The 19,651-nt window shown below is 43.2% G+C and overlaps 1 protein-coding gene across 1 annotated transcript in view; it reads left to right on the top strand.

The window, feature by feature from the left end:
• Window positions 1-19,651, top strand: part of TENM4 (teneurin transmembrane protein 4) — a 2,219,108-nt gene that overhangs the window by 1,051,543 nt on the left and 1,147,914 nt on the right. The gene's annotated exons all lie outside the window — the stretch shown is intronic.

Raw genomic sequence — 19,651 nt, 5'->3', positions numbered from 1 at the left:
GCCACCAGGCAGGGGCAGCAAGCACAGCCTCCTGGCCCCTCTGCCTAAGAGCTGTAGGGACATGCTGGCCTCATCCAAGGAGCCCCCTCTCCAACCCCCCACAGGTAAGCGCTGCCCTGCACCCCAGCCCTGAGCCCCTCCCACACCCAAACTGCCCCAACAGTGACCAGCACGACTGGTGCAGGGGCTGCCTGATCTGCTTGGGCAGCCTCTGAGCCAGCACTGGCAGCTGCAGAAGTCACAGAGGTCATGGAAAGTCACAGAATCCATAACTTCTGTGACCTCCATGACAGACACAGAGCCTTATTAATAAGTAATAATGATAATTCTGTATCACAAAGCTCTAATCCAATGGATCTCATAAACAGAGGCCCCTGTAGTGTCTGGAAGCAGAATTGGGGGTTTACCTGCCCTACTGAGCTGAAAGAAGCAGGTGGTCCAAATAACTTTTCACCATAGAATCATAGAATATCAAGGTTGGAAGGGAACTCAGGACGTCATCTAGTCCAACTCCCTGCTCAAAGCAGGACCAATCCCCAACTAAATCATCCCAGCCAAGGCTTTGTCAAGCCTGACCTTGAAAACCTCTAAGGAAGGAGATTCCACCACCTCCCTAGGTAACGCATTCCAGTGCTTCATCACCCTCCATGTGAAAAAGTTTTTCCTAACATCTAACCTAAACCTCCCCCACTGCAACTTGAGACCATTACTCCTTGTTCTGTCATCTGCTACCACTGAGAACAGTCTAGATACATCCTCTTTGGAATCCCCCTTCAGGTAGTTGAAACCAGCTATCTAATCCCCCCTCATTCCTCTCTTCTGCAGACTAAACAATCTCAGTTCCCTCAGCCTCTCCTCATAAGTCATGTGTTCCAGCCCCCTAATCATTTTTGTTGCCCTCTGCTGGACTCTTTCCAATTTTTCCACAACCTTCTTGTAGTGTGGGGCCCAAAACTGGACACAGTACTCCAGATGAGGCCTCACCAATGTCGAATAGAGGGGAATGATCACGTCCCTCGATCTGCTGGCAATGCCCCTACTTATACAGCCCCAAATGCCATTGGCCTTCTTGGCAACAAGGACATACTGTTGACTCATATCCAGCTTCTCGTCCACTGTAACCCGTAGGTCCTTTTCTGCAGAACTGCTGCCTAAGTGTTTGGTCCCTAGTCTGTAGCAATGCATGGGATTCTTCCGTCCTAAGTACAGGACCCTGCACTTATCCTTATTGAACCTCATCAGATTTCTTTTGGCCCAATCCTCCAATTTGTCTAGGTCCCTCTGTATCCTGTCCCTACCCTCCAGCATATCTACCTCTCCTCCCAGTTTAGTGTCATCTGAAAACTTGCTGAGGGTGCAGTCCACACCATCCTCCAGATCATTAATTAAGATATTGAACAAAACCGGCCCCAGGACCGACCCTTGGGGCACTCCACTTGATACGGCTGCCAACTAGACATAGAGCCATTGATCACTGCTGTTGAGCCCGACGACCTAGCCAGCTTTCTATCCACCTTCTAGTCCATTCATCCAATCCATACCTCTTTAACTTGCTGACAAGAATACTGTGGGAGACTGTGTCAAAAGGTTTCAGAGTAACAGCCGTGTTAGTCTGTATTCGCAAAAAGAAAAGGAGTACTTGTGGCACCTTAGAGACTAACCAATTTATTTGAGCATAAGCTTTCGTGAGCTACAGCTCACGTCATCGGGAGTAAAAAGCTTTGCTAAAGTCAAGGAATAACACGTCCACTGCTTTCCCCTCATCCACAGAGCCAGTTATCTCGTCACAGAAGGCAATTAGGTTAGTCAGGCATGACTTGCCCTTGGTGAATCCATGCTGACTTTCCTGATCACTTTCCTCTCCTCTAAGTGCTTCAGAATTAATTCCTTGAAGACCTGCTCCATGATTTTTCCAGGGACTGAGGTGAGGCTGACTGGCCTGTAGTTCCCTGGATCCTCCTCCTTCCCTTTTTTAAAGATGGGCACTGCATTAGCCTTTTTCCAGTTGTCCGGGACCTCCCCGACCGCCAGGAGTTTTCAAACATAACGGACAATGGTTCTGCAATCACATCCGCCAACTCCTTTAGCACCCTTGGATGCAGCGCATCTGGTCCCATGGACTTGTGCTCGTCCAGCTTTTCTAAATAGTCCCGAACCACTTCCTTCTCCACAGAGGGCTGGTCACCTCCTCCCCATACTGTGCTGCCCAGTGCAGTAGTCTGGGAGCTAACCTTGTTCGTGAAGACAGAGGTAAAAAAAGCATTGAGTACATTAGCTTTTTCCACATCCTCTCTCACTAGGTTGCCTCCCTCATTCAATAAGGGGCCCCCACTTTCCTTGGCTTTCTTCTTGTTGCTAACATACCTGAAGAAACCCTTCTGTTACTCTTAACATCTCTTGCTAGCTGCAACTCCAGATGTGATTTGGCCTTCCTGATTTCACTCCTGCATGCCTGAGCAATAATTTTATACTCCTCCCTGGTCATTTGTCCAATCTTCCACTTCTTGTAAGCTTCTTTTTTGTGTTTATGGTCAGCAAGGATTTCACTGTTAAGCTAAGCTGGTCGCCTGCCATATTTACTGTTCTTTCTACACATCGGGATGGTTTGTTCCTGCAACCTCAATAAGGATTCTTTAAAATACAGCCAGCTCTCCTGGACTCCTTTCCCCCTCATGTTATTCTCCCAGGGGATCCTGCCCATCAGTTTCCTGGGGGAGTAAAAGTCCGCTTTTCTGAAGTCCAGGGTCCGTATTCTGCTGCTCTACTTTCTTCCTTGTGTCAGGATCCTGAACTCAACCATCTCATGGGCACTGCCTCCCAGGTTCCCATCCACTTTTGCTTCCCCTATTAATTCTTCCCGGTTTGTGAACAGCAGGTCAAGAAGAGCTCTACCCCTCGTTGGTTCCTCCAGCACTTGCACCAAGAAATTGTCCCCTACACTTTCCAAAAACTTCTTGGATTGTCTGTGCACTGCTGTGTTGCTCTCCCAGCAGATATCAGGGTGATTGAAGTCTCTCATGAGAACCAGGGCCTGTGATCTAGTAACTTCTGTTCGTTGCCGGAAGAAAGCCTCGTCCACCTCATCCCCTTGGTCTGGTGGTCTATAGCAGATTCCCACCACAACATCACCCTTGTTGCTCACACTTCTAAACTTAATCCAGAGACTCTCAGGCCCTCCTCACTAGGTTAGCCAGCCTGCTTGTGAAGATGTTCTTCCCTCTCTTCGTTAGGTGGAGCCCGTCTCTGCCTAGCACTCCTCCTTCTTGGAACACCATCCCATGGTCAAAGAATCCAAAGCCTTCTCTCTGACACCACCTGTGTAGCCATTCGTTGACTTCCATGTTTCAACAGTCTCTACCCGGGCCTTTTCCTTCCACAGAGAGGATGGACGAGAACACCACTTGAGCCTCAAACTCCTTTATCCTTCTTCCCAGAGCCATGTAGTCTGCAGTGATCCGCTCAAGGTCATTCTTGGCAGTATCATTGGTGCCCACGTGGAGAAGCAGGAAGGGGTAGCGATCCGAGGGCTTGATGAGTCTCGGCAGTCTCTCCGTCACATTGTGAATCCTAGCTCCTGGCAAGCAGCAGACTTCTCGGTTTTCCCAGTTGGGGGTGGCAGATAGATGACTCAGCCCCCCTGAGGAGAGAGTTCCCAACCACCACCACCACCCGTCTCCTTCTCTTGGGAGCGGTGGCTGTGGAATCCCCATCCCTAGGACAGTGCATCTCATGCCTTCCAATCGGTGGAGTCTCCTTCTGCTCCCTTGCCTCAGATGTATCATCTAGTCCGCTCTCAGAATTAGTACCTGTGGAGAGAACATGAAAACGGTTGCTCACCTGTATCTGCATTGCTGGTACATGGACGCTCCCCTTTCTTCTTCTGGAAGTCACATGCTGCCAAATTTCTTCACCATCCTCCAGTCCCCGCTGTGCAGCCTGCTCTGATTCTTCAGAATGTTGTGCCCGTAGAAGCATATCCTGACGTCTGTTCAGGAAATCTTCAGTTTCTCTTACGCAACGCAGGGTCGATGCTTGTTCCTCCAGACCTTGAACCTTCTCTTCGAATATGGAGACCAGCTTGCACTTTGTACAGACAAAGTCGCTTCTGTCCTGTGGAAGAAAGACAAACATGGCATATCCTGTGCAGGTAACAGTGGAACGCTCACCATCCATATTACCTTCCTTCTACGAGCTTCCTCTGCTGTTGCAGTAACTACTCAGTAAAGCCTGCAAGATGAAAGCCTCAGTGGGCTCTCCCTAGGCGAACTCCCAGGCAAACTCCCTCTGTTAGCTCAGCTGGTTTGCAGCTTTTTATAACAGTCAGGCCCACTCAAGGCCCACCTGGAACAAAGCACTCCCAATTCACACTTTTCAAACCATCAAGCACACGGTCAAACTGACAAACTATCCTTGCAACAGACACTCAGATACTCACCATGAGGCCCAAAGCTTTAGAAGTGATCTACATATGATCTTTTATTCCCAGTTCAGCTCTCGTTATCACAACCTAACGGCGTGTGAAGGTGTGATTGTAGCACCCAGTGGCATACCGATACTAGCTTTAATCTGGCTAGGCAGGTAACAGTAGTGGTGTGGGGCATAACAGCATGAGCTAGCAACCAGAGCATATTCCTTGGGTCCCTGGCGGATCCTGCCCTTGAGTTGCTAGCCTATGCTGAAGTTTGTGCCGCCACATCAACACTAATATTGTTATCGGTGCAAGATGGATTATAGCTGTGCTAGCAAGATTACAGATGCCTTCCTGTGCTACAGTTACGTCTTCGCTTGGCATGTAGACGCACACGCTCAGATCCGTCACCATGAAGCGTTTCATTGTGGAAATGTTGCCAGTTTTATTTCTGTGTCTGTTTCAGGCTCATTTTAAGCTAGCTGTTCATCTAAGAAAAATGGGGATTCAATATTCGTCCTGTATGAGAAAATCCTTTCCTTTGTTCCATTTGCAGACCACATGCTGATTCAGCACCCAACCCCTCTTTATTTTGTTCCCAATTTTCTTCTCATTAACTACACTGTATCCTGTTCAAAACAACTTTTTCTCCCCTCTGCTCCTCTGTATCAGAAACCTGCTATTGTATTGCATGTTTCAGGCATTTGTAGGGTTTCTTAAGTGGATCTCTAAATGTCACTCTCTTAATACCCATGTGAATACTGGCATTCAGCCTTTTTAAAGCATTCACAGCCAGGCCAAATTCACAAGTCCTAAACATTACTCTTCATTATCCACACCCTCAGAAAGTCAGCTTCTAACTACGCATTCACATATTGTCCAAAGAAAGAAGGAATGATTCTAAATGCTAGCAATAACCTTTGATATTTTTACCGAATATTAACTGAGCATATTTCCTTTATTTGAAATATACTTGGGGTTTGTTTGTTTTTTGCCCCTCAAACCCTTCATTTTGCCAGAATTTCTCTAGGCCATTTTTTGTCAGGGTTTGACAAATGACTTGCTGTGATTTTTTGATGCAAGTTAATACAGCGATAAGCACCATAAGTCGCCAGGAATAGCAAATCATTAATTTACTTCAGAAAATAAGACTTCAGTGATGAATAAACCGCATAAGGATTCTAGAGTTTAAGCAGCTTCACTGGCAATGAATATTTGAATTGGCTAAAAAAAAAAAAGTAAAACATGTTATCGGACCAGTAATTATTTTATACAGCTGATTAGCAAATAAGCTGTAGTATGGAGGATACTTGACAAAATGTTTTGAGATTAGACTTGACTAAAATGAACAATCTGAAACTCTTGATTTTAAATACATTTGGATCTCATAATTATAGGAAAATATTACTTGGGACACTGCCAAACTCTTGGGAACTTAAGCCAAGTTCACATTTAAAAAAAACTTTTAGGCAAAGATTTAAATAGACATTAGACTTTAGATAATGTAGTCCAATTAGTGTCCATTCCTGAACAACCTTAATAAATTGAGTGCATAATGCAGCCCCTGCCTGTATCTCTGATCTGATCCTCTGCACCACCACAGCCCTCCACCCTTACAGCTCAACAATGATACAAAATCTCCGTCATGCCCCTTCCATCTCCTCCTCTCAGATGTAAAAATGTGCCTTCCTCCTCCTGCCCTTTATGCTTGGAATTCCCTTCTAGAATCGACCCATCAAGATTTTCCACATTCAAATCACTTGTAAAAGCCTACTTTTATTGCATTGCCTACCAAAAACAGTGTGATTACACTTGAAAAAAGTAACCACAATGTTTGAACCAATGAGATTTCTATGCCTAAATTCTGGATACCCCTCTGGGGTAGGGTCAGGTATTAGGAAGAGACTGGTGGAAATTATAAAGTTCACTGCATGGTGAATTGCCTGCTGGGTGAAGATTGAGGACTTCTCAGGACATCTAGGTAGAGTTATGTGCTGTGCTGGGGAGAAGCCAGTGATAATGGCACATGTAGGTACCGATGATATAGGGAAAGGTAGGAGAGAGATCCTGGAGGGCAATTTTAGGCTGCTAGGTAAGTGATTAAAGTCCAGGACCTTTACAGTAACATTCTCTTAAATGCTTTCAGTTCCACATGCAAGATCAATTAGATGGGCAGAACAGCAGGGTCTCTATCCGTGGATGAGACAATACTGTTGGGACACGGTATTTCGGTTATTAGGAACTGGTGAACCTTTTGGGAAAAGAGGAGCCTATACAGGAAGGATGGGCTCCATCTATACCAAAGAGGAACCAGATTGCTCGCATGCTAAATTAAAAAGGTCATAAAGGAGTTTTTAAACTAACGGCTGGGGGAAAAACTGACGGGTGCAGAGGAGCACATGGTTCAGACAAACGTATCCCTTTCGGGAGGATCGAATAAAAGAGATACTCTATATTCTAGTACGGAGGAAAGGATAAAAGTTGATAAATTACAGGTTGGAACTGAAGAGAAACAGTCAAATCAAAAACTGCCCCAATCAATTACATCACACGAAGGCAGACAACTAAAAATTGACAAATTTTGTAAGTGCTGGTATACAAAGGCAAGAAGTCTAAATACTAAGGTGGATGAACTTGAGTGCCTGGTATTAAATTAAGATATTGATATTCCAACAGAAACTTCGTGGAATGAAGATAATCAATGTTACACAGTAATACCAGGGTACAAAACATATAGGAATGACAGAATAAGTTGTGCTGGATGGGGGAGGGGGGACATAAGTGGCACTATATGTGAAAGAAAGCATAGAGTCAAATACACAGTAGTACAAATCCTAAATGAAACAAACACCGCCGCAGTCTCTCAGGATAGAAATTCCATGCTTGAATAATAAGAGTACAGTAGTGACAATGACAGTGATTGTGAAAGGCTTAGGGAGATTAGAGAGGCTACAAAAACCCAGTAACGATGGGGGATTTCAACTATCCCCATATTGACTAGGTACATGTCACCTCAGGACGGGATGCAGAGATAAAGTTTCTAGAGACCACAAATGACTGCTTCCTGGAGCAGCTAGTCCTGGAACCCACAACGGGAGAGGCGATTCTTAATTTAGCCCTAAGTGGAGCACAGGATCTGGTCCAAGAGGTGAATATAGCTGAACCATGCTTGGTGATAAATTTAATTACATTTATGGAAGCTAACTTCCTTATAAGGGGGAATATTTCAAAGAAACCCTCCACAAAAGCATTTAACTTCAAAAATGGGAACTACATCAAAATGAGGCTAGTTAAATGGAAATTAAAAGGGACAGTCAAAAGAGTGAAATGCCTGTAAACTGCATAGAAACTTTAAAAAAAACACCTTAATAGAGGCTCAATCTATATGCTCTACCCCAAATTAAAAGAAACAAATGAGGACAAAAAAAAACCCCTACTACAATGGCTAAACGGAGAGTAAAAGAGGCAGATGGAAACAAAAAACATCCTTTAAAAATTGGAAGTCAAATCCTACTGAGGAAAATAGAAAGGAACTTAAAATTCTGGCAAGTCAAGGGTAAAAGTATAATTAGCCCAAAAAAGAATTTGAAGAATTAGCAAAAGATACACAAACTAACTGCAAAAAAAAAAAAAAAAAAGTACACCAGAAGCAGGAAGCCTGCCAGACAATCAGTGAGATCCCTGAAGGTGCTAAGCACCCGAAGAAGACAAGGCCATTGTTGAGAAGCCAAATTAATTCTTTGCACCAGATTTCACTGCGGAGAATGTGAGGGAGATTTCCACACCCGAGCCATTCTTTTTAGGTGACAAATCTGAGGAATTGTCCCAGATTGTGGTATCAGTAGAGGAGGTTTTGGAACAAATCAGTAAATTAAACAGTAATAAGTCACCAGGGACAGATGGTAGTCACCTAAGAGTTCTGAAGAATTACTAAGTGAGCTGTAGCTCCCTAAAGCTTATGCTCAAATAAATTTGTTAGTCTCTAAGGTGCCACAAGTCCTCCTTTTCTAACTGGTGTGTAATGTATCACTTAAATCAGCCTCTCCACGAGATGGCTGGCAGATAACTAATGCGATGCCGATTTAAAAAAAAAAAAAAGGCTCCGGAGATGATCCTGGCAATTACAGGCCCATAAAACCTGTCTTGAGTATGAGGCAAGTTGGTTGAACCTATAGTAAAAAACAGAATTATGAAACACCTTGTTGGGTGTTTGTTGGGGAAGATTCAACATGGCTTTTGTAAAGGGAAATCATGCCTCAGCAATCTATTAAAATTCTTTGAGGGGGTTAGCAAACATGTGGACAACAGTGATCCCGCTGATACAGTGCACTTGGACTATCAGAGTTTTTGACAAGGTCCTACATCAATGGTTCTTAAGCAATGTAAGGAGTCATGGGTTAAGCGGGAAGATCCTCTCATTTATCAGTAACTGGTTAAAAAATAGGAAACGGTAGTAATGAACAGCCAGTTTTCGCATTGGGGAGAGGTAAATAGAAGAGTGCCCAATGATCTGTATTGGAATAGGTGCTGTTCATCATATTCATAATTGATCTGGAAAAGGGGGTAAACAATGAAGTGGCAAAGTTTAGAGATGGTAAAAATTCTTCTAGGTAGTTAAGTCCAAAGATGACTACAAAGAGTTACAAAGGGATCTCACAAAACTGGGTGACTGGGCAACAAAATGGCAGATGAAACTGAGTGTCAATCAATTTAAAGTAATGCACATTGAAAAACATAATTCCAACTATACATACAAAATGATGAGGCCTGATCTTGCAGGCATTGTGGATAGTTCTCTGGGAACATCTTCTCAACGTGCAGCAGAGACAAAAAAGCTAACAATGTTAGGAACCATGATGAAAGGACAAATAAGACAGAAAATATCAAATGCCACTACATAAATCCATGGTATGCCCACACATTGAATACTGTGTGCAGTTCTGGTCACCCCTCTCAAAAAAGATATATTAAAAGTACAGAGAAGGACAACAAAAAATGATTAGGGGTATGGAACAGCTTCCATATGAAGAGAGATTTAAAAGACTGGGACTGTTCACCTTAGAAAAGAAATGATAGAGGTCTATAAAGTCATGAATGGTGCGGAGGAAGTGAATAAGGAGGTGTTATTTACCACTTCACCTAACACAAGAACCAGGGGTCACCCAACAAAATTAATAGGCAGCAGGTTTAAAACAAACATAATGAAGTACTTCTTCACACAATGCACAGTCAATCTGTGGAACTTGTTGCCAGGGGATGTTGTGAAGGTCAAAAGTATAACTAGGTTCAAAACAGAATTAGAAAAATTCACGGATGATAGGTCCATGAATGGCTATTAGCCAAGATGGCCAGGGACATAACCCCATGCTCTGGGTGTCCCTAAACCTCTGACTGCCAGAAGCTGTGACTGGACAACAGGGGACGGATCAATCAGTAAACTGCTTGGTTCTGTTTACTCCCTCTGGAGTATCTGGCATCAGCCACCGTCAGCAGACAGGATACTGGGCTGGATGGACCATTGGTACAAACCAGTATGGCCATTCTTATGTTCTGTTCTTAAACAGTCAACCATATATCTGTGACCTTTCCTGCAGCTCCCCTTCCTTGTGTGTGCTATATCCTCCTTTGTCTGTCAGGTCCATATTTTAGACTGTAAATTGTTTGGCTCCAGAATTTGGGGTTTTTTTTAATATGCTAAGGGGAAAATTAATTCCAGAGCTGCTGACCCTTGACAGAAAAGGCCCTGCAGATTATGGACCGGATCCTCAAGTGGTGGAATTCAGTGTGGCTCCATTTACTTCAGTGGAGCCATTTCATTTACACAAGGTGATCTGATGCCTTCAGATAGTCAGCCTTCCAGCAGTGCTGAATTCAGCTGCCCTGACAAAGTCATAGGGCAAGAAATAGTCCTGTTAGGTAGAAGGGCATTTAAATTACTTGGGGCTTTAAGTAGGTTGAATTACATTTGTGGAAGAACACAACCAGTGTAGTCTGTGGAGCTTGGGCATCAGTGAAAGCTCTCGAATGGTCCTGTTTCCGTGTCCTATTGTACCTGCAGCCTGTGAGCATGATCAATGCATCCTTAAGAAGCCTCTGATAACAGGACTCTAAAGTCCTCATCACAATTTAACACTCTTCTTCACCAACCAGGAACTGCTTTCATCTCTCAGGGGAACTTTGCCTGGGGAACAAGGGGTCAGGCTGATTCAAGGAGATGTACATTATGCTTCCCTTTGCCAGCTTGGGTGTCTGGATTTCAAATCCAGTAGCACTTGCAGATCATGAATGTGACATTCTTGAGGCATTTATAAAAAAATAAAATGAGAAAACCAAAAAATATTTGTACTGGTGGTTCTTCAAATCATGCAGTTGTTGAAAAATAAAGTGTCTGTGCTTACTTGTCTGAGACAAAAACATAAATGGGCAAACTAGAATCCTTATCCATTTTTATTTTCACAAAAACAATCAACCTGACTTAGTCTGAGGGAATTAAGATTCCAGGTACAGTCTGGTGTGTGATTCCATTGTTTCTGTGAAGAATGGCTCATATCTAAATGGTTTCCTCAGGGACTCCGCAATCCATTGAAATTCAGGTTATGACACTGAATCAAAGAATGTTATGGTTCTGGCAGGTAAAATGGGAGTTAAACTTCATGTAAATACTAGCATCTCTCTCTCATTCAAAGAGTCTGGTCAGTCTCTGGAGTACATTTTCTCAAAATGATACATGAAGAAAACAGTCTCCTGTGTGGAAAGGCACATCTTCCCGGCAGCCAAGTTTAAAAGGGTTGAAAAGATTAGTTCATCCTTCACTTTAAAAGAAAACAAACACATGGTAAATAAATGTGGCAGCAAAGCAAAGAAACATTCCGCCTAACAGTGATGCCCATCACCCCCCCCCCCCCGGTCATATGGGAATGAGAGTAAGGATCACACTGATGATAAAAAAAAATAAAATCTCTCTCTCTCTGTCTTTCTATGGAAAGAGGTATCTGAAACATCCTTGGAGTAAGACATGAAAAGGAAGTTCTTTGCTCCTCTTCTTCTGTCAATTCCCCTTTCTTCTTTCTACATACTCCCTAATGCAGGTCCTGAGGAGAGGTATGGGGGAGGGGGAGAAACAAAATACCTTTGTGTACATACACAGATCAAAAACACTCTGGAATATAAAATTCAAGTGTTAAAGACCCCAAAGCAAAGCTTAGAATATTTAGTGGTAAGGTCATAACAAAGGATAGCCTGGCAATTAATTAATTACAGAAATAATTTTCTGTATTAGAAATCATATCCTAACCTGAAGGTCCCAAAGGAGTGGGAGCACTGAGATACCTTGGCCATAATACAAACAGGAGAATCTGAAGCCAAAATAACTGAAATACATTACACACTGTGTGCATCCCATTTCATGTGTGAATCAGAGGCACACCGACTTTTTTGGAGTTAAAGCCACAAGTGTAGGATAATGCCCATAGTCCTTCTTCTCACAGCTTATAAGTGTGCAAATAAGTTTCATCAGTTTAAAACAACAAAACAAAAACCTTTTGTGTACTTGAGGTTTGATCCAAAGCCCATTGAATTCAGTGGAAAGATTCTCTTTGACACACTGGTCTTTGGATCAGGCACTTACCATTATTCTATGACAATGGATTGTGGGTCTCTGTGTTTATGGAGTCTGAATGGCTCCATATCGATTTTACTACAATTATGAATAAAAGCTAACTTTTTTTTTAAATACTGGTGGCCTACAAACTCAACCTGGGTTGTTTTCTTCCTTGTACATCATCAATAGTAGTGAAATTTTACAGGCCAGATACTGCCCTCAGCATTCTGGAAGGTATAACTGAAGGCATAATTTGAAGCTCTTAGGGGTTGCCTAGTAATAATTGAGGGCATAATTTGATCTTCTGAAACTTTATTCCTGGTGATGATGCACGAGAAGGAAAGAAATTAGCTTGTCTTTCAGGTCCTAGGTTGAGTTTGCAGAGTGGCAGAAAATACTTATTTACTTGTAAACTGAGTACATTTGATATAGAGTAATTTAATCACTAGAAAATGGAACCTCAGGATACCATTATATTACAAACCACCTTGTGTTCTCAATAGTCATACATCCGTTATTTTCAAGGGAGTTACTCTGGATTTGCACCTATGTAACAGAGAAGAATCTGATCTCATTTTGGGAGCAGGCTTAATTTTGCTCTAAGGCAATGTGAAAGGAAATGTTATTAAAAGACTGAATGTGAGGTTGAGGCTAACAGTCACTCAAGAAAGGACTCAAGTGAAGTTACTCCATTGCATGGCACTAAACTTGGATTTTACCTTACCTGATGGTTACCATCTTCATTTGGAATATTGTAGGACAAGCTGCAAAGCAAAAAAGAAATCAAGACATCTAATTTCTTCTTTTTCCAAATCAGATCATTAGCTCAAAACTAGAGAATAGCCACCATTTTGTACGGGGCAAACAAACAACTCATCCAGGATTACATCCAATAAAATGGCAAACTATTTTATTTCTCCTGGCCTCAATGGGGGCCTGATCTTTGGTTTGGTTCCTGACACACTACCACAATACAAATAAATAATAATTTTAAAAGCAGCACGTGCAGTCTTTCACAACCCTGACCTGAAGGAATCACCTTTAGGAGTGAGGGTAATTCAAGGTCAAGTTCTTTGTTGGGGTAACTCCAGCAAAGTCCATGGAGTTAAGCTTGCCGTTCGGTCCTCAGTCTCTGTGCCCAATCAGTCCTTTGTTTCTGGTCTGAGATTACCTGCAAGAAACCCAATTGGTGCCAGTTGTGTTGGTATTTTTGTGATGGGAGCACTTTTTCAGTAGGGACTAGACAAAGGCTGCCATATTCATTTCATATATCTATTGGCCGTTTCTGATCTGGGCTGGATTCAACTGGTATCCCAGAGGCGAAATCCTCTATCCACAGTCACCAGTTTTCTCAGCCAGTGGATTCTTTTTTTATATATAGTATACTGTTATTGCCAATAGTAAAAATTGTATAACAATTGGAAGTAAAACAAACAAACCAATAGAGTGAAGTGGTAAAAGTATAAGCTTTAAAAAACCCTCCAGTTCCCAATTTTGTCATCAATTTGGATGAGCAGCTGGAACAGATAATTGTATGTCATTTATACCATGTTAAAAATAGTGGATGTTGTGGAGGGAGTGAGGGGAGAGAAAGTACTGCAAATCTCACCCGGCCAAATGACAGAAAAAATGGAAGCTGACCTAAAGGAAGTGGATGTTGAAGCAAAGACATACAGAGTGGACAAAACGGATGGTGAAGTGAAATAGCCTGATTTTTCATTTGAATAAACTGAGAGAGGCTGTCAAACAGTTTCACCTCCAGGGCCTTTTTTGAATTAGCACTAGTTTGACAGTTTGCGCTGTGAGGTGCCTCAGGATTAAAAATGTGGAGAATAGAGATGTCATTCTGGCTCCAAGAGAAGATGACATTCAGTAGATTTGTATTGGATTGCATCTTTATCACAGTGGAAAGCATGTCTCACTTGTTCTAGTAAATGTCTTGCTTGTTTTTCATTTGCCGGACACCAAAAATGCAGATTGACAGACTGATTAGTTCTCATGCCCTCCTCTAATGATTCTCTATTCAATCACATTTTAAGGGATTCATAATCAGGAATATTAAGGACAGGACAGTAATGCCACACCAACTATTATTGCTTCTCAGACATCTTTGTGAGAAGCAGAAATTATTAGTTATTCAATCAAAATAAGAAAATATTTATCAGAGTTATCACTGAGTGTGAGTTTTGTGTCTCACTAGAGCTATATTTGCAACTTAACTGTAGGGAAAGTAGAATGTGTAATTATCTTATTCATGCTTGTTTATTTCAGATTTCAAAACAAAGCAGCCGACGCAGAGAGAAAACACTGCTGTCCTGATAGCTTTAAACAAGGACATGGTTTGCGTGTCGTAGATCCTGTGTTTTACTTGGGGGTCGGGGGAGAAATAAGGCAATACTTTTTTTTAAACCTTTCTTCATTTGAGGGGACGGATGTCAGGAGGAGAGGAAATGTATGCAACTCACAATCTCTTCTCTACCCCTCAACCCCTCCTTTTCTGAAATTATAGTAGAAATAATGCTTGGCAAGATTTTCAAAAGAGACTAGTGATTTTGGATGCCCAGCTTGAAACACCTCAAAAAGGATTTGACTTTCAGAGGGCTGGATGCTCAACACTTTCTGAAAATCAGGTCCCTTTAATGTGTGTCAAGTTGGATGACCAAAAATCAAAGCACCCAACATCCCTAGTCAGTTCTGAAACTCTTGCCCTCACATTTTTATAGCACCTTTCATCACAGGATCCCAAAGTACTTTACAAACATTAAGAAAGTAAGAGTCTCTCTAAACTAGGTGCAGTAATTAAGTATTACTGTCTTCATTTACTATCTTCATCTCACAAATAGGAAGAGTGAAACACAGACAAGTAAAATGTGTTGAGTACAATTACACAGGAAATTAGTGGCAGATCCTGATCCCCAGTCTCTTGCTTTAGCCATAAGACTATCCTTCCTAAGTGGAGCACAGGATCTGGTCCAAGAGATGAATATAGCTGAACCGCTTGGTAATAGTGACCGGGGGGGGGGGGGCGGTGTCTGTGAATCAGCAAACAAGCCCACCTCTGTAGTATTTAATTTCAGAAAGGGGAACTACACAAAAAATGAGGAAGCTAGTTAAACAGAAATTAAAAGGTACGGTCACAAAAGTGAAATACCTGCAAGCTGCATGGATTTTTTAAAAAAACATCATAATAGAGGCTCAAATTAAATGTATACCCCAAATTAAAAAAACATAGTAAGAAGACCAAAAAAGTGCCACCCAAAATTCAGATCCAGGCATTCTGGAACTTTGGGAGATTCAGATCCATGACTGAAATTTTCAGCTAGGAGCTGTCTCTAACTTTCATGCATTATAAATGCCTGATTTAAAAAAAGTCTACAATGGGATTTTTTTAAAACCATATATAAAATGAAGAAAATCCGTATGCATTGGTGGCTCTATTCTTCTTCGTTTCCTTCTTCTGATCTCTTCCCCTTGTAAAAATTTTAAGTTGCCAGACTGTTAGCACTGAATGCGGAGTTCCTCTGTTTAGCCATAGAACAGCTAAAGCATGGGCAGACACAATGCATGCTTCTCCATATAACACCTCGCATATACTTCAGCCATGACCTGGACTGCTGTCTTGTCCAAGTGAATGGATAATTCAGTCTCCATGCCAGTCCATTCAGACCTTTGCCTCCTTCTGAGATTGGCAGTAATGGTGACCTGGTTATTATGTGACCATCTTACCCATAAAAATTCTTGTGGGACCACCAACTCATTTCACATAAGTCAAAAAACAGCTATTGGGGGAGAAAACTTTGTCACTATTGACCTTGACTGGATGTGAACTGGTGAAAAGGAGGTGAAAGGTTCTAAATCCCATTAGCACCAGGAATTTCCTGAGACATTCCGTATGTATCACTCTTTGTGATACACTGTGCCTTAAATGCTTAATTTGGCGGAATGTATGGCTAGAAAATCTGTGGAGAGGCCCCAGGCCAATGAATGTAACAAAGAAAATATATTAATGAAAATTGAAGTCATTTGCGTCTATGCAATTATGCTGCTGCTGCTTATTTCCCCCCCTAAGTAGTTCCTTTACCCAAATACTGAATTATCTTTCTCTTTTGCATGTTTTTTATGATTATAATAAAACCAGTGGGGGAAGGATTATTCTATGTTAACCCTTCAAGCCTGCCATGTGTTTTTAAATGCCTTTGCAAAATGACCTTTCATGGGCCTTGTCTAGACTAGGATAAAAGGTGTGTAAGAACATTGTTATTGTGTATTATTATGTTTATTATGTAATGCCTCAGACCCCATAGTGCTACGTATTGTACAGAATAGTACACAGTCCCTGCCCCTAAGAGTTTACAGTGTAAATAGAAAAGACGGACAAAGGATAGGGGACAGAGATACAACATACAAGTAGAGATGGCTTGTAAACATCATGTTTAGGGTTGCCAAGCATCCAGTTTTCGACTGGTGGTGCAGTGGGGCAAGGCAGGCTCGCTACTTGCCCTGGCTCCTCAGGGCTCCTGGAAGCGACTAGTATGTCCCTGTGGCCCCTAGGGGTGGCCCTGGGGTGGCCAGGGAGGCTCCAAGTACTGCCCCTGCCCCGAGTGGCAGCTCCACAGTGCCCATTGGCCAATGGGAGCTGCGTGGGCAGCGCCTGCAGGCGGGGGCAGCACACAGAGCTGCCTAGCCTCAGCTCCTCCACCTTGGAGCTGCAAGGATATACCGGCCGCTTCCCGAGAGCTGCCTGGAACCTGCACTCCCTCCCACACCGCAACCCCCTGCCCCAGCCCTGAGCTCCCTCCCAGAGCCCCGCATCCCCTCCTCCCTCCCAGAGCACTCCGAACCCCTCTGCCCCAGCCCAGAGCCCCCTCCCACACTCTGAATCCCTCAGCCCCACCCCCTAGCTTGGAGCCCCCTCCTGCACCTCAAACCCCTCATCTCCAGCCCCACAGCACAGCGTGCACACACAGCCGGAGCCCTCCCCATTTCCCCCCGCCCCCCCCCACCATGCCCCAGCTCTGAGCCTCCTCCCCCACCCCAAACCCCTCATCTCTGCCCGCACCCCCAGGTGGAGCCCTCACCCCTCCCACAGCCCTGCCCCAGTCCAGAGCTCTCTCCTGCACTCCAAACCCCTTGGCCCCACCCTCCAGCCTTGATCCCCCTCTGGCACCTCCATCCCCAGCCCAGTGAAAATGAGCAAGGGTGAGGGAGAGTGAGTGACGGAGGGAGTGGGGATGGAGTGAGCAGGGGCAGGGCCTCAGAGAAGAGGCAGGACCTCCGGGAAGGAGTGAGGCAGGGGCAGGGCAAAGGTGTTAGGTTTTCTGCAATCGGAAAGTTGGCAACTCTATTCATGTTAGTTTCACCTTTGGCTGGTTGGGTTTTTTTTAGGTGGGTTTATTTGGGATGGGGATTAGCTAGATAGGAAGACAAAGGGAGTGGGGCATCAACAGAATGAGTTGAGGGGAACAGGGTAGAAGAGAAAAAAGAGGGGAAAGAGGGGCAGGTATAAAGGCCGAGGAGAAGAGATGTGGGGGAGTGGTTGGGCCAGGAGGGGGATGGAGAAAATAGTCAGTCAGCACAGGAGAGAGAACTAACATGTTTGGAAACTCCAGTGTAGGACAGGTGTTATATGCAGCAGTGTTGTAGTCATGTCGGCCCAAGAGTATTAGAAATTGTGACACTGTACCTTTCTAGACACTGTAGGTACATCTATACTGCAATTACACACCTGCAGCTGCTCTGTGCCAGCTGACTTGGGCTCGCAGGGCTCAGGCTAAGGGGCTGTTTAACTGCGGTGTACATGTTCGGGTTTGGGCTCCATCCCAAAAACTCTAGGACCTTGTGAGGTGGGAGGGTCCCAGAGCTCAGGCTGCAGCTTGAGCCTGAACATCTGAACCACAATTAAACAGCTCCACAAGCCCAAGTCAGCTGGCACAGGCCAGCCAGGGGTGTCTAATTGCAGTGTAGTCATACCCTGTGACACTCTGAGTACCTTTTCCAGACCTGAAGACGAGCTCTGTGTAGCTTGAAGGCTTGTCTCTCTCACCAACAGAAGCTGGTCCAATAAAAGATATTACCTCACCCACCTTGTCTCTCTAGTCTAGGCAAGACGTGTTGTACTTAGCATGCACTGAGTGGGTCATATATGCATTGTTTGGTAGATTATAAAGCCTGACTGGACCGCTGTGATAATCTGTGCTAAACTCCAGTATAACCAAAGCCATAGGATTTCCCTGAATTAATTCCTGTTTGACCTAAAGAATATATTTTAGGGAAAAAAATCCAGTCTTGATTTAAAAACTTCCAGTGATGGGAATCCACCACACCTCTTGGTAAATTATTCCAATGGTTAATTAACCTAAACTGTTTATAAAAATAAACAAAAAACTGCCTTATTTCATGCCTGAATTTGTCTAGCTTCAACTTCCAGTCATTGGATCTTGTTATATCTTGCCTTCTGCAATGAGGAGCCCTTTAATGACACATTATATTCCCCGTGTAGGTACTTATAGACTGTGATCAAGTCACCCCTTAATCTTCTCTTTGTTAAACTAAACAGATTGAGCTCCTTGTGTCTATCACTAAAAGGCATGTTTTCCTGCCCTTTAAGGATTCTCGTGAATTTCCTCCAGTTTATCAACATCCTTTTTGAACTGTGGACAACAGAAGTGAACACATTATTTCAATACTGGTCACGCCAGAGCCAAATACAGAAGTAATATAACCTCTCTACTCTTACTGGATAACCTCTTGTTTATATATCCAAGGATCACATTAGCCCTTTTGGCCCCCCTCCCTCTCCCCCTGCTCTCCTGCTGGTAATAGCTCCCCTTACCTGATCACTCTTGTTACAGTGTGTATGGTAACACCCATTGTTTCATGTTCTCTGTGTATATAAGTCTCCCCGCTGTATTTTCCACTGAATGCATCTGATGAAGTGAGCTGTAGCTCACGAAAGCTTATGCTCAAATAAATTGGTTAGTCTCTAAGGTGCCACAAGTACTCCTTTTCTTTTTGCGAATACAGACTAACACGGCTGCTACTCTGAAACCTGTCAGTATTTCAATGGGAGCTCATATTTAGCTAATGATCCACCATGTTCTGTAAGTCCTTTTCAGAATCACTGCTTCCCAGAATAGAGTCCTCCATCTTGTAAGTGTGGCCTACAGTCTTGTTCCTAAATTTATTACTTTACATTTGTCCATATTAAAATGCATCTTGTGCCCAGCTTCCCAACTGATCTAGATCACTCTGTGTCAGTGACCTGTCCTCTTCTTTAATTACCACTTCCCCAATCTTTGTGTCATCTGCAAACTTTTTATTTTTTTCCAGGTCATTGATAAAAGTGGTAAATAGCGTTGGGCCAAGAACCAACCCCTGTGGGACCCCAATGGAACCACATCTGCTTGATGATAATCCCCAGTTTACTCTGATGTTTTGTGACCTATAACTTAGCTGGTTTTTAATCCATTTGAAATGTGCTATGTTGATTTTGTATCATTCTAGTTTATTAATCAAAAGGTTGTGTGGTACCAAGTCAAATGCCTTGTAGAAGTCTAAATATATGACATCACCACTATTACCTTTATCGACCAAACTGGCATTTCTCATAAAATAAAATAAAAATAAAGTTAAAGCTGATTAGT

Source organism: Natator depressus, chromosome 1 (genome assembly GCF_965152275.1).
Source record: "Natator depressus isolate rNatDep1 chromosome 1, rNatDep2.hap1, whole genome shotgun sequence".
Lineage (NCBI taxonomy): Eukaryota > Metazoa > Chordata > Testudines > Cheloniidae > Natator > Natator depressus.
This window is presented reverse-complemented; position numbering and strand designations above follow the sequence as displayed.